Genomic DNA, 12,089 nt, shown 5'->3' with positions numbered 1-12,089 from the left:
GATCAGATGAACTACAAAAATCAAATGACATAAATTAACAAGGAGTATATAACAAGTAAAAAAAGCACACCCCTAATTTAATAGATATTGTTTCAGAAAATTCCCACATCCCTAAATTAATAGATATTGTTTCAGAAAAGAAAAATGAACAGTTAATGGGATATTTGTGAAAAGGAAATAATTAAAAGGTAGGGTGGTCATTGGGGGCGTTGGATGGAGTTTGAAGTTTGAAATGAGGTTAGAAGATTTAAGTGTTGTAGAGAAGAAAATGGCAATAAAATTGGACATCTGGGTGAGTAGGACAGAACCTGCCAGAGTGCTTGTTTTTGTGAAAGATGAGGGCATGGGATAAAGTATAGGCTAGTCGGCGCACGTCACCATCCCCACCCCCTAATTCTCTCTTTCTCACCTAAACTTAAATGATACATCCACCTCCTCTCTCTATTCATTATATTTTTTAATTCTTTTTCTTTTTACCAAAAACAAAAATGAAATCCTTTTCATCAAATGTTTCCATATATAAGATGAAAAAAATAAGGGTAAACTACAATTTCATACTTTAGGTTTGTGATCTATTTTAATTCCTTATAACATTTTTAAAACATTTCACTTTCATACCTTAAGTACTATTTTATTTCAAAATAATACCTCCGTTACATTTTTCTTCCATTGATCCGTTAAATGCTGACGTGGCTGCCACATATATGCCACGTGGCTACCAAATGTCTGCCACGTGGCAAATAAAATATTTTTTAAAAAACCTGAATTTTCTCAAAATTAAAAATTAAAAAAATTAAAACCCTCGCTGGGGGGGGGGGGGACAATTTTTTTTTCTCTTCCTCCGTCTTCTTCTTCTTGCAAACGTGGGTTTCATTTTTTTTTTTTTTTTTTTTTTGAGAAAATTCAGGTTTTTTTTTTAAATTATTTTATTTGCCATGTGACAGACATTTGGCAGCCACGTCAGCATTTAACGGATCAATGGATGAAAAATCTAACGGATGTATTATTTTGAAATAAAATAGTACGTGAGGTATGAAAGTGAAATGTTTTGAAGATGTTGTAAGGAATTGAAATAGACCTCAACCTGAGGTATGAAAATATAATTTACCCAAAAAATAAGGTGTATCAAATATTGAATTCTTGATCAATTTGTTCAAAGGTCTAATGATAACAAAACTCAGTATATAAAATACATCGAAGCATATTATAAAATCTCGTAGGACTCATTCAGTAGGAGAGGAAATGGAGTTAAAGACCATATACTTCAATCTTTTTGGTTGTTTTGTACCTTCACCCCAAAACACAACATGAGTTTTAAATATTAGTAAGCATTATATGGTTTGGGCGATTGTTTAAGAGTACGGTTAGATATTGGTCATTGAATCTTTAATCAAAGATAACAGCCAAAAAATTCAATGTATAGAGTACATTAAAGCATATTAGAAAATCTCGTTGGTTAAGGACCACATTTCAACCCTTTGAGTTATTTTGTGCCTTCGCCCCAAAACACAGCATGAGTTAATATCAAAATAATAGTAAACATTATATTGTTTGGGAAATTGTTTTAGGCTACCATAAGATATTGGTTATTAAATCTTTGATAAAAAAAATAATGACCAAAGAACTCGGCGTATAAAATACATAGAAGCATACTAAAAAAACTCGTTGAGTTGATCATTCAGCAAGAGAAGAATAGGGATGAGGATCAAATTAGATAATAGTGAGCATTATATTGGGAGAAGAAATAGAACTAGACTGCAAAATTTATTGATGCTAATCTTAAAACATTTCAAAGAACTATGGTACAGTTAGGAAGGAATTAATAGAGCTTGTAGCCAAAGGAAAAGAAGAAGGAAGATGATGATGAAGAGAAAAACAAGGCTATTAGAGTTGTCCTTCTATTTGGGTCTAATCATCTTTCTTTGGGTTCTTCATGTATAAGTTATTATTGGTGCCAAAATTCAGAAGGAATCTGGACTGGATTCAACACATACTTGCTTTGAGTAGTGTTGTTTTCAATCTTAGTGCCACGAGATGGCTCAAAAGAAATAGAGAATAGGCGTGCCACATTTGGAGGTTGCCAACAGACAGTGTTCGTGTTTGAGTGTGTGTGAAAGTTGCGCGTTAATCTGACTTCTTTACCAAATGATTATGCACCGAGTGGGACGTTGTATCAGTTAAGCTCTTTTTTGTGCCTCGAGGGAATGAGGAATTAAAACTCAGTGTAAATTCGAGTATGCAAGCCTAAAAAGTAAATTAAAGCGAAAAAAGAAACTAAAACGAGAAACAGAATGTAATCATTGCATGATAGGTTCAAGATTAAAAACGTTCACAAAAATAAAATCTAGGTTGATGGGCCGAGCTACATACTTGAAATGTAACTTGACTGGAAATGTAAAGAAAGCAGTAAAACTCTAGCACGATTCAATGCTAGAGGAGTCAATTGAGGTCACTGATGTCAAATTGGACTTAGTACAAAACGTGTGCCTTGGAGAGGAAATCAGGGTGGTTGGACTTGCACATCAACCAAATCATACCACAGGGTGGCCAAGCTGTTAAAGTTTTAGATATCAAGGTTGTAGGTAGTGTTTGCTTCAAAGGAAGGCTTTGAGATTATTGTTGAAGAGCTAAGAAAGGTTTTGGTGAAGAGTAATTGGGTTTGTGTTGTAAAACAGTTGGGTTTGTTGAATAATCACTCAAGGTTTTTGTTTAATAGTAGAGATTGAATTTGACGAGGGTCTCAAGCTTCAAGGCTTTTGGCTCTATTTATAAGCAGGGCCCAGAGAGAATGAGTAACCTCGATCATATCACTGAGTTGGAGCAGGGATATATCAATCATTTGGTACTAAAGAGACTGTAATTCCTAATAGGTGGCATTCAGTTGTGCCTTAAGGCGGCTAACACGATTAAAGTAGCGACCTAAGCGTGTTAGATGACGTGAGTGTATGCGTTTAGGAGAAACTCCACCCCATCGCAATTGCGTTGGCAGTTCGGCAATTGAATCCCCAAAACCCAAAAGACCCTCTCCACCCAGCTTAATCAGTCGGGCTACTCGTGAGTCCAATAGAACTGGATTGAGCAATCAGGCAGGGATTGCCCAACCCATCGCCCAAGTGGTTTGACGTCAACCACGTTAAAAAATTTAAAAAAAATGAAGAACATGCAAGAGTGAGGGAGAGGAATTGTAAGAAGAGCAGAGAATGATCGGGAAAAAAAATGTAAGAGTGAGGGGTACGAATTGCTGGAGGAGGTGAAGGAGATATGTAGATTTGACGGTTAAGTCGAATTCGAAAGAGGGGTGGGACGGAGAAAAAAGGAAGGGAGAGAGAGAAAGGAGGGGATCGGGAGCCGATGGGGATATGGGGAAGGGATGGTAAGGCAAGGAAAAAAAAAAAGGAAGAGGGAAGGTTGAAAGTACAACGGAGAAAAATCGGAGAAAGATGAGAGGTTTCAAGAAACAGGAAGGAAGAAAGAAAAAAATAAAAAAATGAAAAACAATTGAAAAAATAGTACAGATTAAATAATATTATTTTTATTAATTTTTTAGTCGCAATTCTGAGGGAATTCATTTTACATGGTGATACAGTCGGGTAATTATTATTATTATTTTTTAGCCAAAAGAAACATATATTAAAGAAAAAAATTCTCTGGTACAAACGTTCTCAACAGATGAGGAGGTTGACTTAATCTCATAATGAGTTAGTAATAATATGATTCAAATTCGTCTTTGACAAGAACCAAACCCAAGACTTCTTAGTTACAAGTGAAGAAGAATATCATTAGACCGTAGTATTAAATGACTATTTTTCAAATAGTTCTTAAGAGTGTTAGAAACACTAGCAGTTAATCTGACTTTTTGTCGACCTAAATTATTTCGTGTTGTATTCATATATTTCAAAAGGGATGTGATATTCACACTCTTTTTTTACTTCTCAGACACTTGTTTAATTTTCAACCGTCGGATCGGATGAATTAAATAAAATCAAAGGACATAAATTAATAAGAGGTGTGTGAGAAGTAAAAAAAGGTGTGTGGATAGCACACCCCATTTCAAAATCTTTTGACCATCTAGCATATAGAATTTTAAATCTATACCAAACCAATGAAGTAGTTGATTATAAATAACTAAAGATTAATTATTAACTGTAGGACATCTTTGTTCTTTCTCTTTTCTTCCCCAAAATAGCTTTCGTCTCTTTTCTTATTCAATTTGAACATTGAGATGACTTATTTAAGGTAACGTTTCGTGAAACTCAAATTTAGTCTCACTTAATCCTATTAAACTTTATTTTTCTCACTTAAGCCTTTTGAACTCAACTATCTGCCTTACTAGTCCCCCACTGTCGATTTCGTTAAATAATCTGTTAAATATGATGACATGGCAAAAATGTGGCTCACTTATTTGTAGACGTGTTAACAAAAATCTCAAATTAAAATTAAAACTTTTCTCCAAAACAAAGAACAGAAATTAAAATTAAAAAATCTAAAAGAATATCCACCATCAAACTCCCTCCCTCTCACATAAGCTGTTTTAATTTTTCGACGGACTTGAATAGTACGGGGCAAAGTTACGTGATACAATTTGAGTTTCACATGGTAAATGAATAGTTTAATATAGGTGCAATTAAGCCCTTCGAAAGATATTCATTCCCCATTTGAAAGCTTTGACTGTTGTGAATGTTCCAAACTGCAAACGCCAACGGATCCATCAATTTCGGTCCAAACCACCAGCTTCAGCAAATAAAATTCCAGAAACTTTGTTTATATTTTTTGATGCGATGGGTTGAAAGCTGGTGGGTCAACCGTTGAATGGCAGGCCGTCTGCTGACTTTGGTTCTTAATTGTTTGGAAATATGGCTCTTTATTTGTATGCTAAATTTAAAGCAATAATTCTAGGAGCAGGAAAAAGTGTGATTCATACACTGTTATAAAAAGTTTAAAGAAAAATCAGAGGATGGAGTAGTAGTGAAGTTTTAGACTTTGATTTGGTCGGATAGAGGAATACTAAATTCCGTTTTTTATTAGCTAACAAATTAAGGGCAACAAACAAACAAACAGAAAAGGTTATCAAAACTCAAATTAAAAGATGCAAATGATTTGGTTGGAGAATTGGAGGTTTGTTGCCGCATTACTCACGTTGTGGTTGTTGTCCATGTTCATGATCATCTCCTTGCTTGTCCACGAATGTATGTAATTCTATCTTTTCTTCTTAGAATTTTCCTGCAGACTTAGTCTCAATCGATCTTCTTATAACTCTTAAACTCTTTTTCTTCTACTTGAAGCCAAAATTGAACGATAAAGATTAACATCAAATGGGGTTATGTCCTCATTCTTTTAAACCACTATGCACCTTTTTGTCGCCCACATCAGAAAAGGATATGATACAATGATTAATTTGAATTAATCACATAGAAAATTAGTGTTTCTTCGATTATTTTTATACATATTCAATAGTAAGATAACAAGGTAGAAGTCGTATCATGGATTCATAGTAAAAGCTTGAACCACGTATAGTGACACGTGTTCATTCAAGCCCGCAGACTGAATTTCATTTCTTTCGAGGAAAATATATAATTTGTCATTTCTGCAGAAGATTATGTTAATTATTAACTAATATAGTCACAATATTTAGTCCAGTCATTTTTCATGTAATTTGCAAACGGCATATACCTAATGCCAGTAACCTGCTACACTAAATTATATATTTTGGCCTGCATACATATTATATATACACATATGATATTATACAATACATAGGTGCGATAGAGAGCTAGCTATGTTTCACATACCACGTATGAAATCCTCATGAGTTACGATGAATAAAACAGTACTAACAAATTTCAAATTATAAACATTTTACGTTGCAAAACAATCCGCCGAAAGAAACATTTATGTAGAAATATATAGAGGTTAAGTCTAGTCGTGCTCAGAGTTTTTCCTTTAGTAGTATACCGTGGAACCAGAAACATGATCTTAAAGCAGGATTAGCTATATGATATACTGAAGTTAGGGCATGATTTTGATTGTGATGGCATAAAACTGATGTATGTTTTGTAATTGATTTATGTGTGTGTGTGTGTGTGTAATATATATAACTATATGGTGTAAAATGTTACACTTACGTATAACTGTAAGCTCCAAAATGCGCGGTTTATTGCTTATTATATATCATGTAGAGGAATTTCCTACACCTTTCCTGCCGATTACGATAAGCAACATCGATCAGTTCAGCATGAAATACTGTTTCTGTACAATTCTTTATCACCTAATGGAGTAAAAGATGTTGTAAGTGATCATTTATCGTAGTAGTGGAAATGAGTTGAACTCTTGTATTTCAAAGTGGGTTCAAACTCCGTCGGTGACTAATCTAAAATCGAATTTAACAAAATCTATTATTTGACCCCAAAAGAAAAGAAAGGAGTAAAAGGTGTTAGAAAGTCATGTACGATTATTTTAATTTGTTTTTGTATCTGCATGTCATCTTTTAATTTGTGGCATTATTCAAACTTGGCTACGTCTTAATTGGTCTGTAATGGTAAAAGTTTCTTTTGAACTAAAAGTTTCTAATTTATGTGTGTGTTTAATCAACAGGTGGAATAATCTAAAAGGGTTTGTTTCTATATATTTTGAAAATTAATGTTGTTTTGAAAATGTGCAAATTAACCATAAATAATATATAGTAGTAATTGTTAGGAATGAATCCCACATTGATGGGAAAAGAGACCTTGCATGAGTTTATAAGTCAGTTGGGTTACTCTACATATTGCCAATTGATTTTATAGTGGAACCTTAACTTTCTTCATAATATCAAAGTTAGGTTGGCTCACGTGTGAAGCCCAACAGTACACATACTCCACGTCACCCAATTCATGTTGTTCACTTGTTTGGCTTGAAAATCTACCACACGTGAGAGGTCCTATGAGAATGTGAAGGTAAATGATGAGTCCCACATTGGTGAAAGGAGAAACATTGCAAGAGGTTGGACTATTCTCCATATTGCCAATTGGTTTTATGGTGGAACCTTAACTTTTTTCATGGTAATAGAGCAGGTTGTCCTGCGTGTGAAGCTCAATGGCCACGCATGCTCCATGTCACTCTGTTGTGTTGTTCACGTGTTAAGCTTGAAAATTTCTCACATGTAAGGGAGCGTGTTGAGAATGAATCCCACATTGGTGAAAAGAGAAACTTTGCATGGGCTTATAAGTAAGTTGAGCTACTCTCTATATTACCAATTAGTTTTATGGTAAAACCTTAACTTTTGTTACTAATATAGTATGCACTTGTGTATAGAAGCATGTTTTAAAATGACTAATTTATCACCTTCCTTGTGTATAGAAATAGAAAATTTAAAATGACTAATTTATCACCTTCCTTGTGTATAGAAATAGAAAATCTTACTTCATTATATCTTTTTCATATTTAACTTGCCTGTCAACCAATAGTCACAAGTTTCACCACAAAAAACAAAAAAACATTTTAAAACCCAAACTAACTAACTTTGTTAATCCCTAATTAACCAACCTGAAACCTAAAAGCATAAAAAGGTAATAAAATTCAAAATCTTGATTAATGTACTAGAACACCAAATTTCACCCAATTTATTTATATAACAATTCCACAATCATCTTACTAAAATTCAATATATATTAGACTGTTCGACTATAATAAAACATAAACGGCAACACTTAGTCTGAATTCACGTAACTGCAGGATAGAAACTGCAATGTAGTTTATGATTTGAGCTTCAAGGACGAGCTAGCACGTCAAGTTTCAATTTTCAAGTCTCAGTCAGATCATTAAGAATGAAAGATAGAGTCATATTTTAAGTATTCACAAGGGCATGAAAACCCATATGACATTTTGCATTAACCTATACTAATTAATAACAAAGCCCATTGACTTTGTCCAAAATCAAAATTAACTCTTGATATATTTCTAATTACTAAGATTATATTGATTTTTACCTATATTTCCTTATTACTTATACAATAACATTATTTGAACACACAAAAATGATATATACTTATTGGCTGATTGGTTCCCCTTCTAAGACCATCTCCAACCTTGCCTAAAACCTAAAATTTTTAGCCTAGAAAATTTAGGTTTTAACCCAGAAAATAGCTTTTCTGCTCCAACCCTTCTGGCCTAAAATTTTAGCCCAGGATTATTAAAAAATGAATTTAGGCTATTTTTTTTTCTTAAATTAACTTTTTTCAAAAAAAAAAAAAAATTATGTAGACTACAATAATTTAATTTTATGAACATTTTAATCTAAAAATATTTAAATTCTGATAAATATTGAAAAATCATTAAATCGACACATGAAACTCACCAAACTTTCAACTTTCACCAATCGTTCAATTTTCACCAAACTTTCAACTTTCATCAATCATCCTTTATATAAATACAGGTTGAATATCAGTTAATCACACAATCTTTCAACCTTTAATCATACTCTATGTTCACCAATCTTTCAACTTTCAAAGTGTTTTTGTTTCCTAAAAATTCTCAATATCTCATCAATGGGTGATAGAAGAAGGCGTAGCAGGGCAATGCAGATGACACAATACCAAGCAAGCCTTGACATTGAGGATACAGAAATGATCCATGCAGAAGCTGAACTTGCAAACTCGCTTATGCAATTTGAGCACCATGCCGAATCTAGCTATTGTGGTTCTATCATGGGGCGTTCGTTTATGCAAACTCGATGATGTTGTCAATGGATGGGCACCAGAATTTCGGTACAAGGTGAATAGTAATAGGTATGAGCTAGGTTACTGCCTAACTGATGGTATTTATTCTAGTTGGTCTACCTTTGTCAAAAGTCTTCTCATCCGATAGTGCAAAGAATAAATTATTTTCGCAGAGGCAAAAGTCTTACAGGAAAAATGTGGAAAAAGTGCTTGGAATCCTACAAGCTCGATGGGCCATTGTTAGAGGGCCTGCACGACTTTGGCATACCAAAGACCTCCATTCAATCATGATGACGCGCATAATTTTTCACAACATGATTGTGGTAGATGAGTACATCAAAATTGAAGAAGATTCAGACGAAAATGTGGATGATGACCAACCAACACATGCAAGAGCTATTGCAAGAGATGTTGAATATCTCGTTGAAACCACATACGAGACCCGATAGGATAGAGTCACATTGAGTGAGTATATGAGATGTTTAAATAGAATTCAAGTTCCTCAAGGTCATGACACACTCCGCAAGGATTTGGTTAAGCATGTATGGCGCCGAGAAGGTGAATGTTGATGATGTTGGTTGAGCATTTATGTAATAATTTTAAGTGTACTATGTTGGTATTTTCTAGTAATACATTTAAGTGTCTTCTTGTGCAAATTATTTTGTGTAGTACGTTGGATAAATTATTGAATGGAGGTTGAATTATTGAAGACATCTATTCTACATCAAAGTGTGGAATAATAAGTACAAGAATTATTGAAGGCATCTAGATTAATAGAAACAATAATTAATACACACGACAATTAATAAAGTACATAAACTTAATACAAATAACAATTAATAAACCACATAAACTTAAGACAATCGATAATTCATACACTACATAAACTTAATAATCATATCCACCATCTTGACTTGGTGGTTGACTTGTTGGTGGAGTTGGTGGTGGACTTGGGATATAGGGTTGAGTTGATTCATCATCTTGAAATATACTCATTGTGGCATACTTTCGCAAAATTTCATTTTGCTTACCACATAAGAACTTCTTCCTCTCTGGAGTGTATTTGTTGAGGTCCTCCATCATGAAATTAATTTCAAACCTATCTTGCTCCCTATCCCCTTCTTCCTTCATTTGCAAATGCATTCGGGCTGCTTCTTCTTAGCGAGTGCTATGAGTTTCGCTCAATTTTGCAATTCCAATAGCAATGTGTCCACTCATCAGATCTTGGGACTTCCCTTTTCTCTCTTGCTTCCTTTTGCTTATCTCTTCTCAGGGTCCTTTCAAAAGAAGAAGTTGGGGTCATTTGTTCGACACCTTTATTGACACCTTCATTGGCAACTTCATTGAAATCATTTGGGGGCGGGGCTTCACTATGAAATAATCTTCCCTATTGTTGGTCCGCATCAGTTCCCCACCTCGGACAATCCTTGAGGACGTTCCAAGCATGATGCAACTTAAAAGCTTTATTTTTTGTTGTAGTTCTTGTCTTATAAATTGTCATTGCTTTGTCACCCTATGCATCAAATACTTAAAAACAGTTAGTTGAAAAATACTATTTTGTACATGACAAATAAAATATCAACAAAGAAACTCACAATTTCTAAGAAACTCCTTCCACTAGGCATGTCAATTGTGGCTCTCTCCAAGCTTCCCTTCCACAAAGTGCACGCTTTGTTGATAATCTTCCACCGATCATAAACACCACTAGCTTCCCCTTGATTGACGTTGGAGTTTTCATGGAACTTATCAACGATTTTACCCCACAAAACCTTTCTATTTTGATTCGTGCCGACGACACCATCTTCGCTAATAGAAATCCAAGCCAAACATAAAGCAATATCTTCATCAAAGGTTCAATTACAACCTCTAACATGCTCTTTTGCCATCTTGAAAAATTTGGAAATGAGAAGAAATGGTAGAAAGAAAAATTGGAAGAATTGTAGGAGAAAAGTGAGTTTTGTGTGGATGTTTGAACAAATACATAGGTATTTATAGAGTTTTTGGGTGATTTTTGAGTTAAATAATTTTTTTTTAAATTATTTTAGTCGTTGGATTTAAATTTGGACCGGTAGATGTGACATCCCACATTGCCCAGGGGAGTGATCCTTAAATGTATATTCCGATCCCTACCTAGCACGAGGCATTTTGGGAGCTCACTGACTTTGGGTTTTGTAGGAACTCCGAAGTTAAGCGAGAAGGGGGCTAGAGCAATCCCATGATGGGTGACCCACTGGGAAGTTGCTCGTGAGTTTCCAAAAACAAAACCGTGAGGGAATGGTAAGCCCAAAGCGGACAATATCGTGCTACGGTGGTGGAGCGGGCCCGGGAAGTGATTCGCCCCGGGGCAGGATGTGACAATTTGGTATCAGAGCCTAACCCTGGCCGCGTGTGTGCCGACGAGGACGTCAGGCCCCTAAGGGGGGTGGATTGTGACATCCCACATTGCCCAGGGGAGTGATCCTTAAATGTATATTCCGATCCCTACCTAGCACGAGGCCTTTTGGGAGCTCACTGGCTTTGGGTTCCGTAGGAACTTCGAAGTTAAGCGAGAAGGGGGCTAGAGCAATCCCATGATGGGTGACCCACTGGGAAGTTGCTCGTGAGTTCCCAAAAACAAAACCGTGAGGGAATGGTAAGCCCAAAGCGGACAATATCGTGCTACGGTGGTGGAGCGGGCCGGGGAAGTGATCCGCCCGAGCCGGGATGTGACATTAGATCTTTTTTTTACCGTTAGATTTGATTATATTCGATCTAAACCGTTGGATTCAATAATTATATAAATATAAAAAATAAAAAAAATTTGAACGTGGACCGTTCGATTAGCCAACGGCTACCGACATGATGTGACAGCTAGGGGACACGCCCATGTGGGTGGGGTCCCATTGGGCTAGCGTCTAGCGTGAGTTGGGTTGGCATCTGGGCTTCACAACTCGTGGTGCATTTGCACCAGCTGGGGTCCACTCCAACTTGTGGCCTAAACTTAAGTCGATATTTGGCCCCGTGATGAGTTTAGGTTTTAAGTTAGTTTTAGGTCATGGGTTGGGTTGGGTTTTGGGGTGAAAAAAAAGGGAATTATAGGTTTTAGCCCAGAGTTGGAGTGGGTCTAACAACATAACTTTATAGGTTAGATACTTCAATATGTTATCAGAGCTATCAAGTGTAGGTCACCCAAGACCTACGCATGCAATAATCTCTTTTTAAGTAAAAAAAAAAAAAGAAAAGGAAAAGAAAAGGAAAATGTCAAATTATCAAAGAGACGGGTTAAATGCCCATTTCCAACAACACCGATATTGTCCTCAACTTGGTAATTATTATCTGCACAACATCGATATTAGTTGAATTGAGGTTATGACATTTAAACTCTTCTTTTCTCAGAGCTATGGTCGATGTGAGATA

This window comes from Pyrus communis, chromosome 10 (genome assembly GCF_041283825.1).
Source record: "Pyrus communis isolate YQ-2024b chromosome 10, ASM4128382v1, whole genome shotgun sequence".
Lineage (NCBI taxonomy): Eukaryota > Viridiplantae > Streptophyta > Magnoliopsida > Rosales > Rosaceae > Pyrus > Pyrus communis.
The sequence above is the reverse complement of the archived record's forward strand: the minus strand, read 5'-3'. Positions refer to the sequence as shown.